We start from the raw sequence: 22,848 nt of genomic DNA on the forward strand, positions 1-22,848 counted from the left end.
CCACCTGATATATTTACAATAAATGCAATTGCCATTCCTAAGGTTCAGGTTTCACTGAGGAAGATGGAATAGAAAGAATGTAAGACCCTGAGGACCAGGGAGTTTGCTGTGAGATTATGTCTCTTAGATATGTTATACATTGCCCATAAAGACAGAGAAAGTCTGATAAACATGACTTCCTAAATATGAGCTGAACTAGGACCACAACTTTTGGCATCCTGATGTGAATGGGAAAAAAATCTCATGGGGCCTCAACCATATAAGAACTACAGTCGCCGGGCGGTGGTGGCGCACGCCTTTAATCCCAGCACTCGGGAGGCAGAGCCAGGCGGATCTCTGTGAGTTCGAGGCCAGCCTGGGCTACAGAGTGAGTTCCAGGAAAGGCGCAAAGCTTACACAGAGAAACCTTGTCTCGAAAAAACCAAAAAAAAAAAAAAAAAAAAAAAAGAACTACAGTGTACGAATCAATGCTAACAGAGGAAGAAAAAGCCTACCATGGGGTAGAGCAAACTAAATAATTTATAAGATGAAATGGTGTTCATATATAATTTAGGATTATACATATACATATGAATGTACATATACATACACATATTCATGTGAATCATATATTATTTTAATTAAATGCATAGGTTATTTGTGCATGTAAATATGTTAAATGTTATGTATCATTATTATATATACATTTATATTCCTAAAATCTACTCAAACACACATATATATGTATTTATGTAATAATAATTATGAAAAAATTCATGAGTTTGAAAGAAAGAATGGGTATACAGGAGCATTTAATGGGAGAAAAGAATAACCAAAAAATGAGGTAATTTCATTATAATCTCAAAAAAAATTGTTTTTCTACTCATTGGCATTTAAGGTTGATATATGTCATCTACACTTTTAAAAGTGGTCTTCAGATTTCCTTACTTTGTAAGTAATTAGATATGTTTTGAAATTACCATGAAACATACATCAATCTTATATTTAAACAGTTGTCCCAATAAAAATTAAGAAATAAATTAAAATAAAATAAAAGGACAATGAATGAGTGGAGATATTTCTTCTTACTCTCAGGTTTAATCTAATAGTAAAAATTGAGACAAAATTTTCTCATAATATAGACATTCTATGTTTTAGATAATCATGACAATAATAATCTGTTGACTTTACTATGTGACAGGTCAGCCTAACATTCTACTAACACACTACTGTTTTTGTTTTCATAATAAGCATCTATAAAGGAAGTACTTTGCTTGAAGTCAAAAGTAACTTAAAATAACAAAATCTATATTCTCAAGAAGGAAAGTACCACAAATGTTTTAAAATGTTTTTGTTGCAAAAAGTCATTCCCAAGGGAAGCCATAAGCTACATCTACCCCTTCTTCTAAGGTACCATTAAGAACCAGAGTCTCAATTCCTCTAAAATTCATGCTGTGGACCCAATGCATTTGCTAGGCTTCATTACAGAATATAGATGAGGAGTTCTTAACAGTGGGGTCGGGACTCCAACCCAACTGCCTGCACCTGGAAAGTATATTTCAGGAGCAATTAGGTGTCTTAGACACATAGATGAAACCTCATGTCTAATTTTTCTCCATATTCTTTTTTCTCCCTCTCTCCATTTCTTTCTCCTCTGTCTCTGTCTCTGGCTATGTGTGTGTGTGTGTGTGTGTGTGTGTGTGTGTGTGTGTGTGTGTGTGTGTGTTTCTGTGTGTGTCTGTGTGTGTGTCTGTGTGTGTGTGTATGTGTGTGTGCATGTCCTTTGAAAGGACACGTGCAGACTTGGCAGTTTATAATGGTAAACAAGCTAGTTTTGATGATCTTTTGCAAGAGGACTCAGATAAAATTCTCGAGGAGGCATATGTTGGCATGATATTCCTCTTTTTTGAGCTGGATTTGAGCCTAATTAGAGATGTTTTTTTGTTTACTGCCAAGATATTTCTGTCACTCTGGAACTCATTGGGTTATTATGCTATGCAGGTCATTGATAAGATCCTCAATCCTACACAAATAACTACAGAAAAATGAGTAAAGCTGAAGTAATGGGAGGTAACACTGTCCAGGTATTGCATACAAAGTGTTTGTTCAGTGTCAAATGCTTAGTTCTGTAAATATGCATACATTATAAAAAGATACCTCTTTTCTTAGAAAATGCAATGTATTTCCTCTAAGTGAACTCACTATTTTATAAACATTGCTAAAATTAGTTAAAAGAGAATTCACCTCTTTTTCCTAGAAAAAACAATGCATTTCTTCTACGCAAATTCACTATTATATTCATATTGCTAAATACAGTTGAAAGAGAAGTTGTCTGTTTTCCTAGAAAAGACAATGAGCTTCTTCTACCTGTACAAATTAACTAGGTTCTTTGTAGTGGGTAGCCATTCCAGCTTTGATCTGGAAGTTCCAACCCCCATTGAGACTTCGGCAACTGTCACGCCTACAAGACGGGGCCAAGGGAGGCTCCTGGGGACCCGAGATCTGGATCGGCAGGCGCTTGCTCTGTGGCGGGACCCTGGATAGTGGAGGTGGACCGAGCAGAGCTCCAGAGAACACCGCTGGACTGCGATACACCTTCCCCAGACTCCGCGACCTACTTATCCCTTAATTTGTAAGTTATGCCATTAAATAAATCTCCCTTTAACTACGTGGAGTGGCCTTAATAATTTCACTAATAGTTCTTGTTCTTTGGCTTTTCCTGAAGTTTGGCCATCTGTAGTCAAAGGACTCTGCTGATACACAACATGACCAAGGATAAAACCCTGTAACTATTTTTCCTTCAATGCGTGCGTCCCTAGTAACTACTCAGAATGCTCACTAATGTGTCAGCCCTGCTGCATTTCTCCTAACATGTCTCCATCGTGCATCCTGAAAACATGGCCAACATCCTGCCATTGATGAGACACCATTTCTCATATATTTAATTTGGCATTCTACAAAGCCACAACTTCTTCCTTACCGAGAACTTCTAGATGACCTATGTGGTTCCTAATGGAAATGGCCACCTTTATCTCACCACCTCCATCAGGATTGCAAAAAAACAAACAAACAAAAAATACCCTTTGTTCCCTCAGCTCACTCTTCTACATTCTTCACAAGCACATATCATTGCACTTCTGAAAATCTTATGATCTTCTCTAATCACTTTCTATTGTGTACTCTTCATACTCCTATGTCATATCCACAAGGGCATGTCCTCCAGGGACCCAAAGTTCAGTGAGAGAACATGACTCAAAGCTAATCTTAACAGCTTTCGATCCATGTGTTTTGGTGAAGGTATCAAGAGAATATGCCCTGGAGTTAAACAAGCATTTTTGACAAAACTATACATTCACTTACAGATTGAAATTCATCCATATTTCCTACCCTGTACAGACACCAATTAAAAATGGGTTAAAGAGTTCACTCAAGACCTGAAACACTGAAACTTGTAGAAGAAAATACAGAAATTACAGGTAAAAGAAGAAATCCATGAAAAGCATTTCAACATCATAGAAAATGGTTTCAAGAATCAACAAATGAGGGTCATGAAATTATTTTCTTCACAACAAAGGAAATTATATTTCAGAGAACAGACAACCTACAGAATAGGCAAAAATCATTAAAAACTTTACATAATACAAGGTATGATATCTAATGTATGTAACTAAATATGAAAAGAAAACACCATAAATACAAACCTACCAGTAATTAAATAGTCTAGAGAAATGAACAGACAATTCTGAAAAGAGGAAATGCAAAATCTAGGTAACATTGTTTTTTAAACTTCAACATCCTGGGCTATCAGAAAAATCTGAATAAAGACCACATGAAGATTCCATTTCATCCTAGAAATAAATGAGCATGTCAAGAGAAAAAGTGATGAGACTGTGGGAATTTAGGAGGGATTATCAACTCCTCATGGGAATAGTAATAGGTAGAGTCAATAAAGAAATCTAGGTGAAAGATTTTATTTTATTTAAAATATAATTGCTGTTTCACCAGTTATACAAATTAGTGCATGTCACAGCCATATCTGAATGAAATGGCAGAAATCATAAGGCCAGCACAGCTTCATGACAAAGATTGAGCAGAGTTGAGCCACATGATGGCAGCCATGCCACCTTTGGTTTTCCTCTCCACCCATTGCATACTTGGGGCACTTTTAATATTTATACAATTTGGGGATATTAGATTGATGGGAAATTTCTTATGAATTATGTATGCCTTCTCCTAGGAATGCTTCTTCTAAGCTTCTCCATGACAGTCCTGAACATACTATTCCCACTGCTTTTAGGAAGATATCCTTATCTACTTAAAGACTTTCCTCATGCCTTGGAGGTTGTGACATAAAAAAAGCCAGAGATCTCTTCATGAGGCTGTGAGACATTCTTGAAACAGCTGTCCCTGTATTTACACAGGAACAAGATAGTCAAAACAAAATAAACTCAAAAAGGTCAACAAGATTCAGTGGGCTAAGGAGTTGACCACAGTTCGGATTATCAGCCACTTCCCACTATACACTCAGACAATTTCATGGTGTACAACTCTGCCCTACATAGAGACATATTGATGAGCAAAGTATGGAGTGGAAAGATGATAAAAGAATGAGATGTCAGGACCTCCCTCTCTTAGAAAAGTTGGCTCATGCAGAGCCACTATAATGCAACAGAATGCCAAGATTAGACATATAGACAAATTCTATGAACATATTAATATGAACAATGATTGTATTGTGCCAGAACTTGAATAATAACTGCAGCATCTTTGGTCTGAAATTATTTCCTGGGCACTCTGAGCACTACACTGCTTGAGACATGGCAAAATGCCCAGGATGGATTAAAGATTTATTTTGGTCTAGTGTCCTTGAAGCAACCAAAGTTACCAGCCTGAGAACAGGCTGCCATTTGCCTCTAGATTCTCAAAACTTGAGTTATGGTGTTAATTAGTAAGAATGTCAATTCTGTTTATTAATGATGTCAAAACTTGAGGGAAAATGATTGCAAATGATAACTCTGTTCTTTCACAGTTTATTAATGATGACTAAAAGATGAGCAAAAGGAAGTGAAACACATGTCCAAAAACAAAATGTTATGATCTATGTTTTGGAACATCATGGATGTATCCCTGCTTCCTAAATTCTGTATAAATAAAGAAGCACTCTGGCTGCTAATCAGTCAGGCTGTAAGATCCTTGTAGCTAGAGTTTTCCTGTCTGGCCCACAGTCAGGACAAATCTCTGTCACCCGCCAGTCCCACAGTCACTCAGACCCAACCAAGTAAACACAGAGACTTATATTGCTTGCAAACTGTATGGCCATGGCAGGCTTCTTGCTAACTGTTCTTATATCTTAAATTAACCCATTTCTATAAATCTATACCTTGCCACGTGGCTCATGGCTTGCCGGCATCTTCACATGCTGCTAGTCTTGGCCGAAGCTGGCAGTGTCTCCCTCAGCATTCCTGTTCCCTCAATTCTCCACTCTATTAGTCCTGCCTCTACTTCCTGCCTGGCTACTGGCCAATCAGTGTTTTATTTATAGATCAATCAGAGCAATGCATTTGACATACAGAATTCCCACAGCACTTCCTCTTTTCTTTTTTTTTCAAAAAAGAAGGTTTTAACCTTAACATAGTAAAATTACATATAATTGTGGGAGAGGTAGAACTGTTAGTTTGAGTGTTTGTTTCCTTGAGGGACCTAAGAGAGCCAGAAGGATTTGGGTCTCCAACAGGAGATGACACAGGTCTTAACTCAGATTAGGGGAGGGTGTGATACCAGAGAAAGCCACAGATAAATACAAGTAAACAAAAAGGTCAGAAACACAAAGAAGGACACACACACACACACACACACACACACACACACACTTACATGCACATGAACACACTGAAAGCAACCTGGGTTTGGTCACCACACATTCACACATCTGAACAAATAGAGGGAACCCAGTGTCATTTCACATGGTTCCTAGACACTGGGCCAGATGTCACCTCTGACTGCTTTTCTATGTGTCCACTCAGAAGGCACTTTAATAAGACTGACAAACAAGGTGACAGAACAAGAGACTTTCTAATTTGTTTCATTTTGGGGTGAAGGTGTCAGATTCCTCAGATTCCCTAGGCAAAAACTGATCAAAGTACATTCTGTGTACATGGACCTCTGACTGCAAACCCACTAAGAATTCCTTGACCCCTGCACTCTTCTTTTCTCTGAAGAGCTCTAAGACACTTTATGTCTCAAGGTCTTGCTCTGATATCTTGGTGGAACCTCCAGAAAGGTTGTGGCTACTAACCATAGAACACTGCTTGGACATGAGTTTAAGGAAAAAGAAAGAATTTATTGGCTGGCTTAAACTATACTAGGTGCTCAGGATCTCAGTTGAGCACTGAGATATTATCAGGGTGAGCTATTAGGCACAAAAATCATCTTCTGGGTTGATATATTTCAGTTAACAAGACTAGTTAGCCAGAAGCAGAACTACCCAAGCAAAAAGTAAGTTAGTACAATTAGAGACATTACCAGAACTATGGACTTTGAATATCTTGCAACATTTGTCCCCATGTCTGTCTCATAACAGTTTTTTGACCCATCTTCTATGAAGTTTCCTGGTCTTTAAGTTTAGACACTGTCTCAAAAATCCAAAAACAAAAAAACAAAAAAAAAAACCAAAAAAACAAACAACAACAACAAAAAGTTTAGACACTGTATTGTAAATGTATTAATTGGCGTTAAAAACCCTGCAGTTGGCTAAACAGTATACTATTACAAATTATGGCATCCTGTAATGATCTGCATCTACCATATAAAGAAGCATCTTTATACAGGTAGAAAGCTATACTTATTTGTGGATGTAAGGTTAGTTTAGATTACAGTTAGAGAGTATACTAGTGAGAAAACTGACAGCAGTAGGTTCTTCTCTAGAGCCCATGCCTTCTGCTGCAGGTAGTTGTCTAAGTGTACAACATACAGGCAAAGCTTCCTTGCTATCCCATCATGCCTTAAGTCCAATTTGGTGACTGTGAGTTATCCAATGCTATAAGTGTCATGATTACACCTATCAGAATGACTTACTCTGCTTACTAATGTTGTCATTCATTCTCCTTACAGATGGATAGGACTACTGGTAGCTTTTCTTCATTATGACTGCATCTGTAACTTTGGGAGGCATTCCTCAGTAGGGAAGCTTCCTGGTACATACAGATTGATCATTTCACTGTTTGAAGTGTGTGATATCTTCAGTAATAAGATCTTTCCTTCTTTTTCTAAAAGGCATGAAGGGCATAGAAAACAGCCTATATTTTTGGAGGAAGTCTCTTGGACTCCCCTAAAAACAATTCAAAAACAGTTTTCCATTGCCTGGCATGGAGGTTTTTAAGCAATATTTTATGGTATTCTAATGAAATCTATATTTTTAAACTTCAGGAATTGACAATTAAGGTATATCTCAGAAGGTAAAAATGCTTCAGGTTCAAGTGAGATTACCTGAGTTCAGATACGCAAAAATTGCATGAGTGAATATGTGTAATCTAGCGATCATGAGGAATAGAGGATACTTATACATAAGAAGCCCTGGAAGTATGCAATAAAGAAATCCAGGCATATGCAAATGGGTGAGTAGAGCCACTGTTAAAAGGAAAAGTAAAGCCACATCTGCTGTGGAGGTTACCCTCTGTCTTGCCCTCATAACATTTAAATTTCAAATATTTCACACACAATGGCAAACACATAAAAGATACAAAAGTAATATAAACTCACACAAAGATAATGTATCAAATTTGCAAAAATATTTATAAAGATGAGTCACACAACAAAAAAACAATGCAGCAGAGGATATAGTATTTTGTAAGGTACTTTTTTACATTTATGGGTAAATTTATTTGTGTACCAAAAACAATAGAAAGTACAATGAGCAGTCATGGGACTGCCAATTATAAGGGTCATATATACATGATCTTATATCATCCTAATGAGGTAACATAGTGAGTTGAATTCCAGGCATTTAGTGGCAATTTTTTATGCATATCTAACAGATTTATTCATTTAATTAGCTGTATTCTATAAACACCTACTCAAGGAATTATTTTCGATACTGTAAACAAAGAGCAACAAATTCTCAGTTCTTTTTTTAATGATGTAATTATACTTTACTTTCAAAAAATTTAAATAACCAAAAACATCTCTCACAACTCTCCAAATTCCATAATTTTTTTCTCCTCAATTCTTGTCAGTTAATTAGTTTGGAGTTGATTCATTAAGAAAAAGGTTTAGGATTCATGCATTTTCATTCTCAGAAATTTTTGTACATTTTCATTTTTTTTCATTTTTTTTTATTTTGCAATACAGTTTAGTTCTACATATCAGCCACGGATTCCCCTGATCTCCCCCCTCCCACCCCCCTCACCTTCCCCCCAGCCCATCCCCCACTCCCACCTTCTCCAGGGCAAAGCCTTCCCCACAGACTGAGATCAACCAGGTAGACTCAGTCCAGGCAGGTCCAGTCCCCTCCTCCCAGGCCGAGCCAAGCGACCCTGCATAGGCCCCAGGTTTCAAACAGCCAACTCATGCAATGAGCACAGGACCCGGTCCCACTGCCTGGATGCCTCCCAAACACATCAAGCCAATCAACTGTCTCACCCATTCAGAGGGCCTGATCCAGTTGGTGACCCCTCAGCTGGCGTCCAACGTGGTGGCAAGAGTTTCCACCTAAAACCTGAGAAAAAAGATTCTAAAACGGAGCTAAAAACAGTTCCTAATTGTTTCTCTCAAATGAGCGGCCGCTGCCGGTTTGAGCTACTGGCGGGTTCCTAACGTGTGCGCTCGACCTGCGATATGGCAGGAATGAGGCCTCTGCAAGTGGCACATTAAGCTGCTTGATGGATTTAGTCTTTGTTAGTACAAAACAAAAAAAAAAAAAAAAAAAGAGGTTTCTGGGCTACATGCTGCTTGGATAAAAGCATAGACCCACGATGGCTCCCAGAGCTGACGGTAAGCATACCGCCGCCATGTTGGGAAGCTGAGGTGGGCGGAGCCAGCAGCCACAGCACCAACGCCGTTTCAGGCTTAGAAGGCTGCAGTTCAAAGCAATAGGCTCAAGCTAATATAAAAAAATAAGCCACGTAAAGATGGCTACCACACAGAGAATCTGGATTATGTTCTCTTTGATATTCGTAACTAAAGAAAAACATTTGATTACAAAAGCTATTGAGTTATACCAAAATGTATATTTTAAAGGTACCTTGACTTCAAAATTTGGATATAAGGATATGTTGCTTTGGAAAGGAGGCTCTGCTTTTGTTTCCACAGAAAGCCAGAGGCTATGGATTTGTTCCAGATTAAGACACATCAGGTTTGACCAGCCAAGACCACCTGAAAGGTCTCCGCTGACACCATGGCCCAGATGATCCAACATCCAGAACCGTCTCAAGGCAACTGGCTCAGATGATACAGCCTCACGGACTACTCCATGATCCTAAAATTTTCTTTGTTTCCCCAGAAGATACAGCGCCCCCCTCCAGCAGGAAGTAGTAAGAGAGGCTACGCCCAAATTCCCAAATACTCCAAGCTGACTTTGGAGATGTGTAAAGGTTAAAACTTTCCTTTTTAAGAAAAGAAAAGGGGAGGTGCTGTGGGATGGTCTGTATGTCAAATGTGTTGCTGATTGGTCAGTAAATAAATCACTGATTGGTCCGTGGCCAGGCAGGAAGTATAGGCGGGACAAGGAGGAGAATAGAGCTGGGAGTGGAAGGCTGAGTGGGAGACACTGCCAGCCGCCATCAGGAAAAGGAAGATGTAAAGTACCGGTAAGCCACAAGCCACGTGGCAAGGTATAGATTAATAGAAATGGATTAATTTAAGCTGTAAGAACAGTTAACAAGAAGCCTGCCACGGCCATACAGTTTGAAACCAATATAAGTGTCTCTGTTTACTTGATCGGGTTTGAGCGGCTTGGGACTGGCGGGTGAGAGAGATTTGTCCTGACTGTGGGCCAGGCAGGAAAACTCTAGCAACACTCAGCCATTGGTTCATAGTTCATGTGTTTCCATTTGTTTGGCTATTTGTCCCTATGCTTTATCCAACCTTGGTCTCAACAATTCTCACTCATATAAACCCTCCTCTTTTAGTCGCAAATTTTTTTAATATGGATTTTACATAAACACTAATATTTTCACTAGAAAACCATTACACTAAATCTGCAGCTCTGTGTGGTCTGTAATTTCCTCAGGTATATTTTTATTCAATTTCTTCAGATATAATTTTAAAATATATGAGTTGGTTCTGTCCCTGGCATTTGCCATTGAGGAGATCAACAAGAACCCTCATTTTTTACCCAACATATTTCTGGGATTTGATTTTTATAATGTCCCATACAGTGAGAAAAACATTTTTATGAATGCCCTTATTTGGCTCAAGGCCTGAGTAATCCCTACCTTAATTATAACTGTGTAAAGGAGAGAAAGTCAGTTGCGGCACTGACAAGACCATCGTGGGCAAAATCTGCTCATATTGCGACACTGCTTCAGCTCTACAAATTTCCACAGGTGAGGAGTTGTATGGGATAAAGAAGCAGATCTCTTTGCTGACATTTTGGTAAATGCAAAAGCAAAAGTGTGAGGTTTGAATTAGTTAGCTATTGATGACAAGTGTCCAGACAATTGAAGATGGACCTTTATTTCAGTCACTTGGAGAGGAAATAAAGGGGAGGATGGAGTAGACAAGGAGGATTAATAAGAATGGAGGACAGTCCAGTCATTTTCTGAAGAATTGTCTCATAAATTTGCCTTTAAAATCAAGATGAATCCATCATAATGCTGATCATTTCCATCTGTGTCTGCAGAACAAGGATAGTGCATAATGCCATTATTCTTTCTCTTGTTCGCAATCGTTTTCTCTTCAGCTCACAGTTGATCCTTTTGACCTTATCTTCAGTGACCGAGGTCAGTTTACTTCTCTCTACCAGATGGCCCCCAAAGGCACAACTCTGTCTCTTGCAATGGTCTCTCTGATTGTTCATTTTGGCTGGAACTGGGTTGGTCTGTTTATCCCAAATGACCACAGAGGGACTCAGTTTCTACCAGATATCAGAGAAAAAATGGAGACTAATCGAGTCTGCATACCTTTTGTTGAAATGATCCAAAGTACCTGGAATTCATTTTCATACAAATACTGGAAAAGTCTTGGCATGATCCAGGAATCATCAGCCAATGTCATCATCATTTATGGTGACAATGATTTACTACAAGGTTTAATGCAAAATCTAGGGCAACAGATTTTGACAATGAAAGTTTGGCTCATGACTTCTGAATGGGACCTTACTAATATCACTGATTTTTTTCTTGCTAGATTCATTCCATGGAAGTATCATTTTTTCACAACACCATGAGCAGGTCATTGAATTTAAAAATTTTATACAAGCAGTTAATCTTCCTACCAAGAAGACAATTCCCTTCCTAAAGTGTGGATTATGTTCTTCAAGTGCTCATTTTCAGAGCTTGTCAACTTTTGGAAAACTGCCAACCCAATACTTCCCTGGAATTCCTGCATAGATACTTTTTTGACACGGCAATGAATGAAGACAGCTATAAAACATACAGGGCTGTTTATACTGTGGCCCACACTCTCCATGAGATGAGTCTTCAGCAAATTCAAATGCAACCATTAGGAAATGGGAAAAGAATGATGTTCTCCCCCTGGCAGGTAATATCCCTTTCATTGTATTAGAGCATTAACAATGTGATACTTTGAGAGTTTTCAGAGGCACCAAACTAAGTATTACATATTTCAACATTTTACATATAAAAATGTATATAAACATACATATATACATATGCATATATACATATGGCTTTGTGGATATGTACATATATATATTATATATGGAAAATGTTGAAATATATAATATGTAGTTTGATGGCCTACACCAGAGATTATGACCAGTGATAATCGCTCTATAATTCATTTCTGGTCAACCTCTCACATCCACTTTAAAATATGTTCTTGCATCACTTTCAGCTTCATTCTTTCTTGAAGAATAGCCATGTGGGAGCCAAAATGGCTTTAGAATTGAAACAGAAATTACATGATAATAATTACGATATTCTCAACTTTTGGAATTTTCCAAAGGGTCTTATACAAAAAGTGAAAGTAGGATCCTTTTCGCCCAATGCTCCCTTGGGTCAACAGTTGTCTTTATCTGAGCAGATGATACAATGGCCAAAAAGATATTCAGTGGTGGGTTATGTATTCTCTCAATGCACTAAACTTACCATAATAACACAAATATATCCCCCAGTATAACAACTCCCGGTCTTGAAATAAAATCCCATTAACATAAAATTCCAAGTAGAGAAGCATAAAACATCACTAATAGAAGAAAGTGTTTTTACCACTCCCTGATTCTTAAAAATGGAAATTCTTAGCTTTAAATGTCTGTTAATATTCAGTGATGCATGGATTAGTTTTTATCAAGTTGACACAAATTAAGTACATCTGAGAAGTGGTACATGCAATCCTCATAATGTCTCCCACGATAGTCTGGTATAGAAAATCTTTACATTCACAACACAAAACTGAATGAGTTATTTTTTCTTGCTATGATCAAACACTATCACCAAAAGTGACTTTTGGAAACAAAGAGTTTATATGATCTACATTTCTAGAGGTGTGGGAGTCCTTTATGGTCAGGAGGCATGCCAATGTGTGGCACCCAAGGAGAGATGGGCAGAAACCTGAAACATAATGTCTCAGTTCACACACTGGAAGCAGAGAGTGAATAGTGGAATTAGGTCAGGCTCATAAATCATCAGAACTCCAACCATTGAAATAATTCTGCCAATAAGTCTCCAACTCTTAAAGTATCAGTAACTCTCAAGATAGCACCACCATTAATAAAATATGTAATCACATATCTGTGCTTTTGATTGCCACTCTTATTTCAAAGCAATACACAATGTCTCTATAGAATTTCTTCACTGTATCTAAAATTTGAAAACTTCATTTTGATTCCATGCTTAAAAATTACAGACCATAAATAGTTATCATTTTTCTTTTATCCATGTCTTAAATAGGAAAATATTATAATGAGTGTGTTTGTATGTTACTCTCCTGTTCCGTCGCTGCAAATACCTATATACCCAATATAACTTAAGAAAGTGTTTCTTTTGGCTGACAGTATGAGAATGTAGCCCTTATCTTTGTGAATGTATTGCTCTAGGAACATGAAGTTCCTGATGACATCATATGCTCAGTTAATATAAAAATGTGAATACCACAGATCACCTTTTCACATTGTTATTCATTCTCATATAACAACCTATGAAAATGCTCACTATTAGACTGAACCCTTTAAACTTCTCTTTAAGAATACTCACAAATATATCAAACAATATGTTTACATCATGATTATAAGTCCTGTCAAATTCACAATCAACATTCACAATCATAATGAAAATAAAACTTTCTCAACACATTAGAAAGTAAGTATAGAGACAGGATCCATCTGGAAGGTCCATTTGACCTTCTAGGTCACGGCTTCTATCACCTACCAGCATTATAATTTTTCCTACCCCACTATACTATAGTCTAAGAGTGTGATAATCCTTAGACCAATATTATGTAGATCACAGATGCTCAAGATCCTTTCAAAATTTATGTAATAAAACTTGCAAATTAACTATGTGGTATTAAAAACATTATTATTGAAGTTTTTAATAAACCATGAGAATTTGTTAACGTTGCTCCCATTTTTCTCAGATTCCTAAGTCTGTGTGCAGTGAGAGCTATGGGTCTGGATTCAGGAAAATTTCCCTGGAGGACAAGGCTGTTTGCTGCTATGATTGCACTTCTTATGGAGACAACGAGATTTCCAATAAGACAGGTAAGAATAAATCTTACAGAAATGGTTCCACAGTTCTACAGAATTCTGCATTATCTTAAAAACTGAAAAATATCTCAACAGAAGTCAGACAAATTTATTCCTTCTCTTATTTAGGATATGAAATGTGCATCAACATGTCTTCAAATAGTGCAGAATAGGCATTAAAATTTATAATTGACTTATATTTATGATCAACTGCAGATATTGTTTGCTGCAGGAAATGCCTTTTCTCTTTGCTAATCAATATGCTTTTTCCCACACATAATGTAACATGAGGTAAACAAAAAAGTAGCAAGATTGGATATTTTTCTAAATGTATTTCAATATTTTTCTAACTGTATTTCAAATTTCCTTAATTGATAGGATCATGTCCATTTTTGCTTCAATTTTTTTTTTGCTTTTTTTTTATTTATTTATTTTTTTTTAATTTATTTTGCAATACAATTCAGTTCTACATATCAGCCACGGATTCGCTTGTTCTCCCCCCTCCCGTCCCCCTCACCTTCCCCCCAACCCCCCCCCCCATTCCCATCTCCTCCAGGGCAAAGCCTTCCCCACAGACTGAGGTCAACCTGGTAGACTCAGTCCAGGTAGGTCTAGTCCCCTCCTCCCAGGCCGAGCCAAACAATCCTGCATAGGCCCCAGGTTTCAAACAGCCAACTCATGCAATGAGCACAAGATCTGGTCCCACTGCCTGGATGCCTCCCAAACAGATCAAGCCAATCAGCTGTCTCACCCATTCAGAGGGCCTGATCCAGTTGGTGACCCCTCAGCCATTGGTTCATAGTTCATGTGTTTCCATTCATTTGGCTATTTGTCCCTGTGCTTTATCCAACCTTGGTCTCAACAATTCTCGCTCATATAAACCCTCCTCATTCTCGCTAATTGGACTCGCAGAGATCCACCCGGGGCCTAGTCATGGATCTCTGCATCCAGATCCCTCAGTAGTTGGATGAGGTTTCTAGAACAACAATTAGGGTGTTTGGCCATCCCATCACCAGAGTAGGTCAGTTCGGGCAGTCTCTCGACCATTGCCAGCAGTCTGTTGTGTGGGTATCTTTGTGGATTTCTGTGGGCCTCTCTAGCACTTTGCTTCTTCCTATTCTCATGTGGTCTTCATTTACCATGGTCTCCTATTCCTTGTTCTCCCTCTCTGTTGTTGATCCAGCTGGGATCTCCCGCTCCCCCAAGCTCTTTCCCTCAACCCTCGCCTTTCATTACCCCCACTCATGTCCAGGCTGTTCATGTAGATCTCATTCCATTTCTCTGTCATTGGGTGATCCCTGTGTCTTTCTTGGGGTCTTGTTTTCCAGGTAGCCTCCCTGGTGATGTGAGTAGCAGACAAGTCATCCTTGTTTCATGTCTAGTATCCTGCTATGAGTGAGCACATACCATGTTTGTCTTTCTGAGTCTGGGTTACCTCACTCAGGATGATTTTTTCTAGATCCATCCATTTGTCTGCAAACCTCATGATGCCATTGTTTTTCTCTGCTGAGTAGTATTCCATTGTGTATATGTACCACATTTTGTTTATCCATTCTTCAGTTGAAGGGCATCTGGGTTGTTTCCATGTTCTGGCTATTACAAACAATGCTGATATGAACATAGCTGAACAAGTGCTCTTATGGTGTGGTTGAGCATTTCTTGGGTATATGCCCAAGAGTGGTATAGCTGGATCTTGGGGGAGATTGATTCCCAATTTTCTAAGGAAGCGCCATATTGATTTCCAAAGTGGTTGTACAAGCTTGCATTCCCACCAGCAGTGGAGGAGAGTTCCCCTAGCTCCACATCCTCTCCAGCATAAGGTGTCTTCAGTGTTTTTGATCTTAGCCATTCTGACAGGCGTAAGGTGGTATCTCAGAGTTGTTTTGATTTGCATTTCCCTGATGATTAGGGATGTTGAGCAGTTCCTTAAATGTCTTTCGGCCATTTGAGTTTCCTCTGTTGAGAATTCTCTGTTTAGTTCTATAGCCCATTTCTTAATTGGACTGTTGGGCATTTTGATGTCTAATTTCTTGAATTCCTTATATATTCTGGATATCAGTCCTCTGTCAGATGTGGGGTTGGTGAAGATCTTTTCCCATTCTGTAGGCTGTCGCTTTGCCTTGTTGACTGTATCCTTTGCTCTACAAAAGCTTCTCAGTTTCAAGAGGTCCCATTGATTGATTGTTTCTCTCAGAGTCTGTGCTACTGGTGTTCTATTTAGGAAGTAGTCTCCTATGCCAATGCGTTCAAGACTACTTCCTACTTTCTCTTCTAGCAGGTTCAGAGTAGCTGGATTTATGTTGAGGTCCTTGATCCACTTGGACTTAAGTTTTGTGCACGGTGATAGATATGGATCTATTTGCAGCCTTCTACATGTTGATATCCAGTTTTGCCAGCACCATTTGTTGAAGATGCTTTCTTTTTTCCATTGTGCACTTTTGGCTTCTTTGTCAAAAATTATATGTTCATAGGTGTGCGGATTAATGTCAGGGTCTTCAATTCGATTCCATTGGTCCACATGTCGGTTTTTATGCCAGTACCAAGCTGTTTTTATTACTGTAGCTCTATAGTAGGTCTTGAAGTCAGGGATCGTGATGCCTCCAGAAGTTGTGTTATTGTACAGGATTCCTTTGGCTATCCTGGGTTTTTTGTTTTTCCATATGAAGTTGAGTATTATTTTTTCCAGGTCTGTGAAGAATTGTGTTGGTATTTTGATGGGGATTGCATTGAATCTGTAGATTGCTTTTGGTAAGATTGCCATTTTTACTATGTTAATCCTGCCTATCCATGAGCATGGGAGATCTTTCCATTTTCTGACATCTTCTTCAATTTCTTTTTTCAGGGACTTAAAGTTCTTGTCATATAGGTCCTTCACTTGCTTGGTTAGTGTTACCCCAAGGTATTTTATGTCATTTGTGGCTATAGTAAAGGGTGATGTATCTCTGATTTCCTTCTCCGCTTCTTTGTCCATTGTATATAGGAGGGCTACTGATTTTTTTGAGTTGATCTTGTATCCTGCTATGTTGCTGAAGGTGTTTATAAGCTGTATCAGTTCCTTGGTGGAATCTTTGGGGTCGCTCAAGTATACTATCATGTCATCTGCAAATAGGGAAAGCTTGACTTCTTCCTTTCCAATTTGTATCCCCTTAATCTCCTTATGTTGTCTTATTGCTCTGGCTAGAACTTCAAGTACTATATTGAATAAGTATGGGGAGAGTGGACAGCCTTGCCTCGTTCCTGATTTTAGTGGAATTGCTTTGAGTTTCTCTCCATTTAATTTGATGTTGGCTGTTGGCTTGCTGTAAATTGCCTTTATTATGTTTAGGTATGTTCCCTGTATTCCTGATCGCTCCAAGACCTTTATCATGAAGGGGTGTTGGATTTTGTCAAATGCCTTTTCTGCATCCAGTGAGATGATCATATGGTTTTTTTGTTTGAGTTTGTTTATATGGTGTATTACATTGACGGACTTTCGTATGTTGAACCACCCTTGCATCCCTGGAATGAATCCTACTTGATCATGGTGGATAATTGTTTTGATGTGTTCTTGGAGTCTGTTTGCCAGTATTTTATTGAGTATTTTTGCATCAATGTTCATGAGGGAGATTGGTCTGTAGTTCTCTTTCTTTGTTGTATCCTTGTTTGGTTTAGGAATTAGGGTAATTGTAGCCTCGTAGAAGGAGTTTGGTAATGTTCCTTCTGTTTCTATTGTGTGGAACAATTTAGAGAGTATTGGTATTAACTCTTCTTTGAAGATCTGGTAGAATTCTGCGCTGAAACCATCTGGTCCTGGGCTTTTTTTGGTTGGGAGACTTTTTTTTTTTTTTGGTTTTTCGAGACAGGGTTTCTCTGTGTAGCTTTGCGCCTTTCCTGGAACTCACTTGGTAGTCCAGGCTGGCCTCGAACTCACAGAAATCCGCCTGGCTCTGCCTCCCGAGTGCTGGGATTAAAGGCGTGCGCCACCACCGCCCGGCTGGTTGGGAGACTTTTAATGACTGTTTCTATTTCGTTAGGGGTTATTGGACTATTTAAATAGTTTATCTGGTCTTGATTTAACTTAGGTATGTGGTACCTATCCAGAAAGTTATCCATTTCTTTTAGGTTTTCCAGTTTTGTCGAATAGAGGTTTTTGAAGTATGACCTGATGATTCTCTGGATTTCCTCAATGTCTGTTGTTATGTCCCCCTTTTCATTTCTGATTTTGTTGATTTGGATGCTCTCTCTCTGTCTTTTGGTTAGTTTGGATAAGGGCTTGTCTATCTTGTTGATTTTCTCAAAGAACCAACTCTTTGTTTCATTAATTTTTTGTATTGTTCTCTTTGTTTCTATTTTATTGATTTCAGCTCTCATTTTGATAATTTCCTGGCGTCTATTTTTCCTGGGAGACTGTGCTTCTTCTTGTTCTAGAGCTTTCAGGTATGCTGTTAAGTCTCTAGTGTGAGATTTCTCCAACTTCTTTATGTGGGCATTTAGTGCTATGAATTTCCCTCTTAGTACTGCTTTCATAGTGTCCCATAAATTTGGATATGTGGTGTCTTCATTTTCATTGATCTCTAGGAAGTCTTTAATTTCTTTCTTTATTTCTTCCTTAACCCATTGGTGATTCAGTTGGGTATTATTCAGTTTCCATGAGATTGCAGGTTTTCTGTAGTTTTTGTTGTTGTTGAAATCCAACTTTAGACCATGGTGGTCTGATAGAACACAGGAGGTTATTCCAATTGTTTTGTATCTGTTTAGATTTGTTTTGTGGCCAAGTATGTGGTCAATTTTAGAGAAGGTTCCATGGGGTGCTGAGAAGAAGGTATATTCTTTTTTGTTAGGATGGAATGTTCTGTAGATATCGATTAAGTCCATTTGAGTCATGACATCAGTTAAGTCCTTTATTTCTCTGTTAAGTTTCAATTTGGGAGATCTGTCCAGTGGTGAAAGTGGGGTGTTGAGGTCTCCCACTATTAATGTGTGGGGTTTTATATGTGATTTAAGCTTTAGTAATGTTTCTTTTACATATGTGGGTGCCCTTGTGTTTGGGGCATAAATATTCAGAATTGAGACTTCATCTTGGTGGATCTTTCCTGTGATGAGTATGTAATGCCCTTCTTGATCTCTTTTGATTGATTTTAGTTTGAATTCTATTTTGCTGGATATCAGGATGGCTACACCCACTTGTTTCTTAAGACCGTTTGATTGGAAAGTCTTTTCCCATCCTTTTATTTTTAGGTAGTGTCTATCTTTGAATTTGAGATGTGTTTCTTGTATGCAGCAGAAAGATGGGTCCTGCTTTCGTATCCATTCTGTAAGCCTATGTCTTTTTATAGGTGAATTAAGTCCATTGATATTGAGGGAAATTAATGACCAGTGATTGTTCATTCCTGTTATTTTTTGGTGGTGATGTGTGGGTACTTCTATACATTGGGGTTTACTGCTGTGGCTTTATCTGTTGCCTGTGTTTTCGAGGGTGTATCTGACTTCTGGTTGGAATTTTCCTTCTAGTGCTTTCTGTAGGGCTGGGTTTGTGGATAAGTATTGTTTAAATCTGGCTTTGTCATGGAATGTCTTGTTCACTCCATCTATGGTGATTGAAAGTTTTGCTGGGTATATTAGTCTAGGTTGACATCCATGGTCTCTTAGTGTCTGCATTACATCTGTCCAGGTTCTTCTGGCTTTCAAAGTCTCCATTGAGAAATCGGGTGTTATTCTGATGGGTTTGCCTTTATATGTCACTTGGCCTTTTTCCTTTGCTGCTCTTAATATTCTTTCTTTATTCTGTACATTTAGTTGTTTAACTATTATGTGGCGAGGGGACTTTTTTTGCGGGTCTAGTCTGTTTGGTGTTCTATAAGCTTCTTGTATCTTCATAGGCATTTCCTTCTTTAAGTTGGGAAAGTTTTCTTCTATGATCTTGTTGAATATATTTTCTGTGCCCTTGAGTTGGTATTCTTCTCCTTCTTCGACCCCTATTATTCTTAGGTTTGGTCTTTTCATGGTGTCCCAAATTTCTTGGACATTTTGGTTCATGACTTTGTTGGCTTTAGTGTTTTCTTTGACTGATGAATGTATTTCTTCTACTGTATCTTCAACGCTAGAGATCCTCTCTTCCATCTCTTGCATTCTGTTGATTATACTTGCATCTGAAGTTCCCAATCGTTTTCTCAGATTTTCTATTTCCAGCATTCCCTCTGTTTGTGTCTTCTTCATTTTTTCTATTTCCCTTTTCAGGTCTTGGACTGTTTCCTTCATTTGTTTCATTGATTTTTCTTGATTTTCTCTCAGTATTTTATTGTTTTCTTCCAGGACTTTATTGATTTCTTCTAATTTGTTTGCCCTTTCCTCTAGTTGTTTACAGCGTTCTTCACATTTTTTTGTCTTTTCCTCTACACAAGCCTCTAGCTTCTTCATGATGTCATTCATAAGGCTGTTTCTTCTGCTTCTTCCAATTTCTGATGTTCAGGTCTAGGTGTTGGAGGAGGGCTAGGGCCTGGTGATGCTGTATTGCTATTCATTTTGTTGTATATGTTTCTGCCTTGACGTCTGCCCATCTCCTTGTGGTTCGTTCTTGGCCTAATCCGCACACTTGGTTCAGACAGACCAGTGTTCCAAAAGGGAAGTCAGTGTTCCAAAAGGGAAGTCCGGAGCAAGATGGGAGCTGGGGGCCGGCCTCTAAGTCTCAGGAAGAGGCTTGGGGCTCAGGCGGATGGGCGTGGGGCCAGGGCGTGGAGACTGCAGGGTCTGCCAGGGGTCTTGGAGAAGGTGATCCTTCCCGGTGGGGCTAGCAGGGAACCTGCCTGGTGTCCTGAACCTGGGGCCGAGTTGGGCAGGTCTTCCCTGGAGTGGCTGGTGCCCAGGGATGGGGTCTGGGGCAAGGGAGGGTACTCACCAGTGTTCCAAAAGGGAAGTCCGGAGGAAGATGGGAGCTGGGGGCCGGCCTCTAAGTCTCAGGAAGAGACTTGGGGCTCAGGCGGATGGGCGTGGGGGCAGGGCGTGGAGACTGCAGGGTCTGCCAGGGGTCTTGGAGAAGGGGATCCTTCCGGGTGGGGCTAGCAGGGAACCTGCCCGGTGGCCAGAACCTGGGGCCAAGTTGGGCAGGTCTTCCCTGGAGTGGCTGGTGCCCAGGGATGGGGTCTGGGGCAAGGGAGGGTACTCACCAGTGTTCCAAAAGGGAAGTCTGGAGCAAGATGGGAGCTGGGGGCCATCCTCTAAGTCTCAGGAAGAGGCTTGGGGCTCAGGCGGATGGGCGTGGGGGCAGGGCGTGGAGACTGCAGGGTCTGCCAGGGGTCTTGGAGAAGGGGATCCTTCCGGGTGGGGCTAGCAGGGAACCTGCCCGGTGGCCAGAACCTGGGGCCGAGTTGGGCAGGTCTTCCCTGGAGTGGCTGGTGCCCAGGGATGGGGTCTGGGGCAAGCTTGCTTCAATTTTTGAGAAGCAGTATATAAAAAATATACTGAAGACAGTTTCTACAGCCTTTTATGGAGAGCTGTACAAAGATCTAAAAGCTGCAATGGAATATGGAATGTCCATTTAGAAAAATAGGTCATGAACATATTCACAGCATGTTTCATTGGGAAGAAAAATATTTAAAAGCTGGTATTTTCATACCTAATATTAAAATTGTTACTGGGGTTATTCCAATTTTGAAATTTTTAAACAATTCTTTTTCTTTGAGAATTTTATACTATGAATTTGAATCATATTCATACATTCCCAAATCTGCAACTTATCTACCTATCTCACTTATTCTCTCTCAATTTTAAATAATTAAGAAAAACTCATTCAATTCAATTTATGCTACCCAAATACTCTTTACTGTAGCCCCCAGTGTAGTATTAATTGATTAGCAAAGGCTGCATTCTTAAACATTAATGAGTTTTCCTCTTATAGCTGCTATGAGGTCAAATAGCTTCATATTTAAGGGTAATACTTTATGCTAACCTTACATGCTTGATGATATTTGATCTTCACTGAGCTTTTGAGTTATGATATGCATGATATCATACCTAATATATATATATATATATATATATATATATATATATATATATATATATTCAACTGCCCTGCTGTGTCTGTAACTTTCTTCTCCCTTGCAGTATTTCATGACCTCTGAATTTAGAATCTTTTTGAGACTTCTCCCATGGATGTCTCACCTTGAGATATAATAGACTGTTACTATAAATAGCTGTTATTAAAAAATACTTCTTTAGTGAATATCTAAGCACAAAGTGTACACATTCATATATATATACATATATGTGTGTATCTATATCTATATAGATATGTATAGAGATATAGATATACACATACTTAGGAATGGTTCACTTATCCATGAATAGTCCTTTATAGTTTCTAATTAATAAGTATACTTCCAAAAATTATGTAACTCAACTATGTCAGATATTTGAGGATAGATTACTGATTCAATGTATTAAAAATGTTGTAGTATCTTGAAATACATATAGTTATTCTATACATAGTAGTTTTATTACATGTACCATGTGCCTTTAGCAAGGAATGGAGTTATATATGTTAGTCATCCATTGAAAGGTAGAAAACCAAAAGAAAATAAATACCTCCACATAAATGAGCAGAAAATAACAGAGTCTGAGGCAGTACCTTGAAAGCAGAACTTGACAACAGATTTATCAATGTGTCACAATAGCTGTAGGAAGCAATATTTACAAGATATATAGAAATAAGTTTGATTTTACTGAAGATTATTCAATAATATATTAATAAAATTTATCAATAAAATATAACTAAAAGTCTGGTAATGAGTTTCTTTTCAAACACAGAAAAAATTACAGTAGAAATCTGGCATGCATAAATCATTATTAATATACCTCAAATACAAGATGAATTTTGCAAATTTTCAAGAGCAGAATAATATAGGACTGTCTTATTTCATACTCTAAAATAGTTCTGACGTTTCCCCAACCAGAATTACAACTGTTCACTAGTGCACTATTTAATCCTGTACCAATATAGTAATGTCTATTTACTAAAGCATCCACAGAAA

Source organism: Peromyscus californicus, unplaced genomic scaffold (genome assembly GCF_007827085.1).
Source record: "Peromyscus californicus insignis strain IS unplaced genomic scaffold, ASM782708v3 Scaffold_4__1_contigs__length_199733344, whole genome shotgun sequence".
Classification (NCBI taxonomy): Eukaryota; Metazoa; Chordata; class Mammalia; order Rodentia; family Cricetidae; genus Peromyscus; species Peromyscus californicus.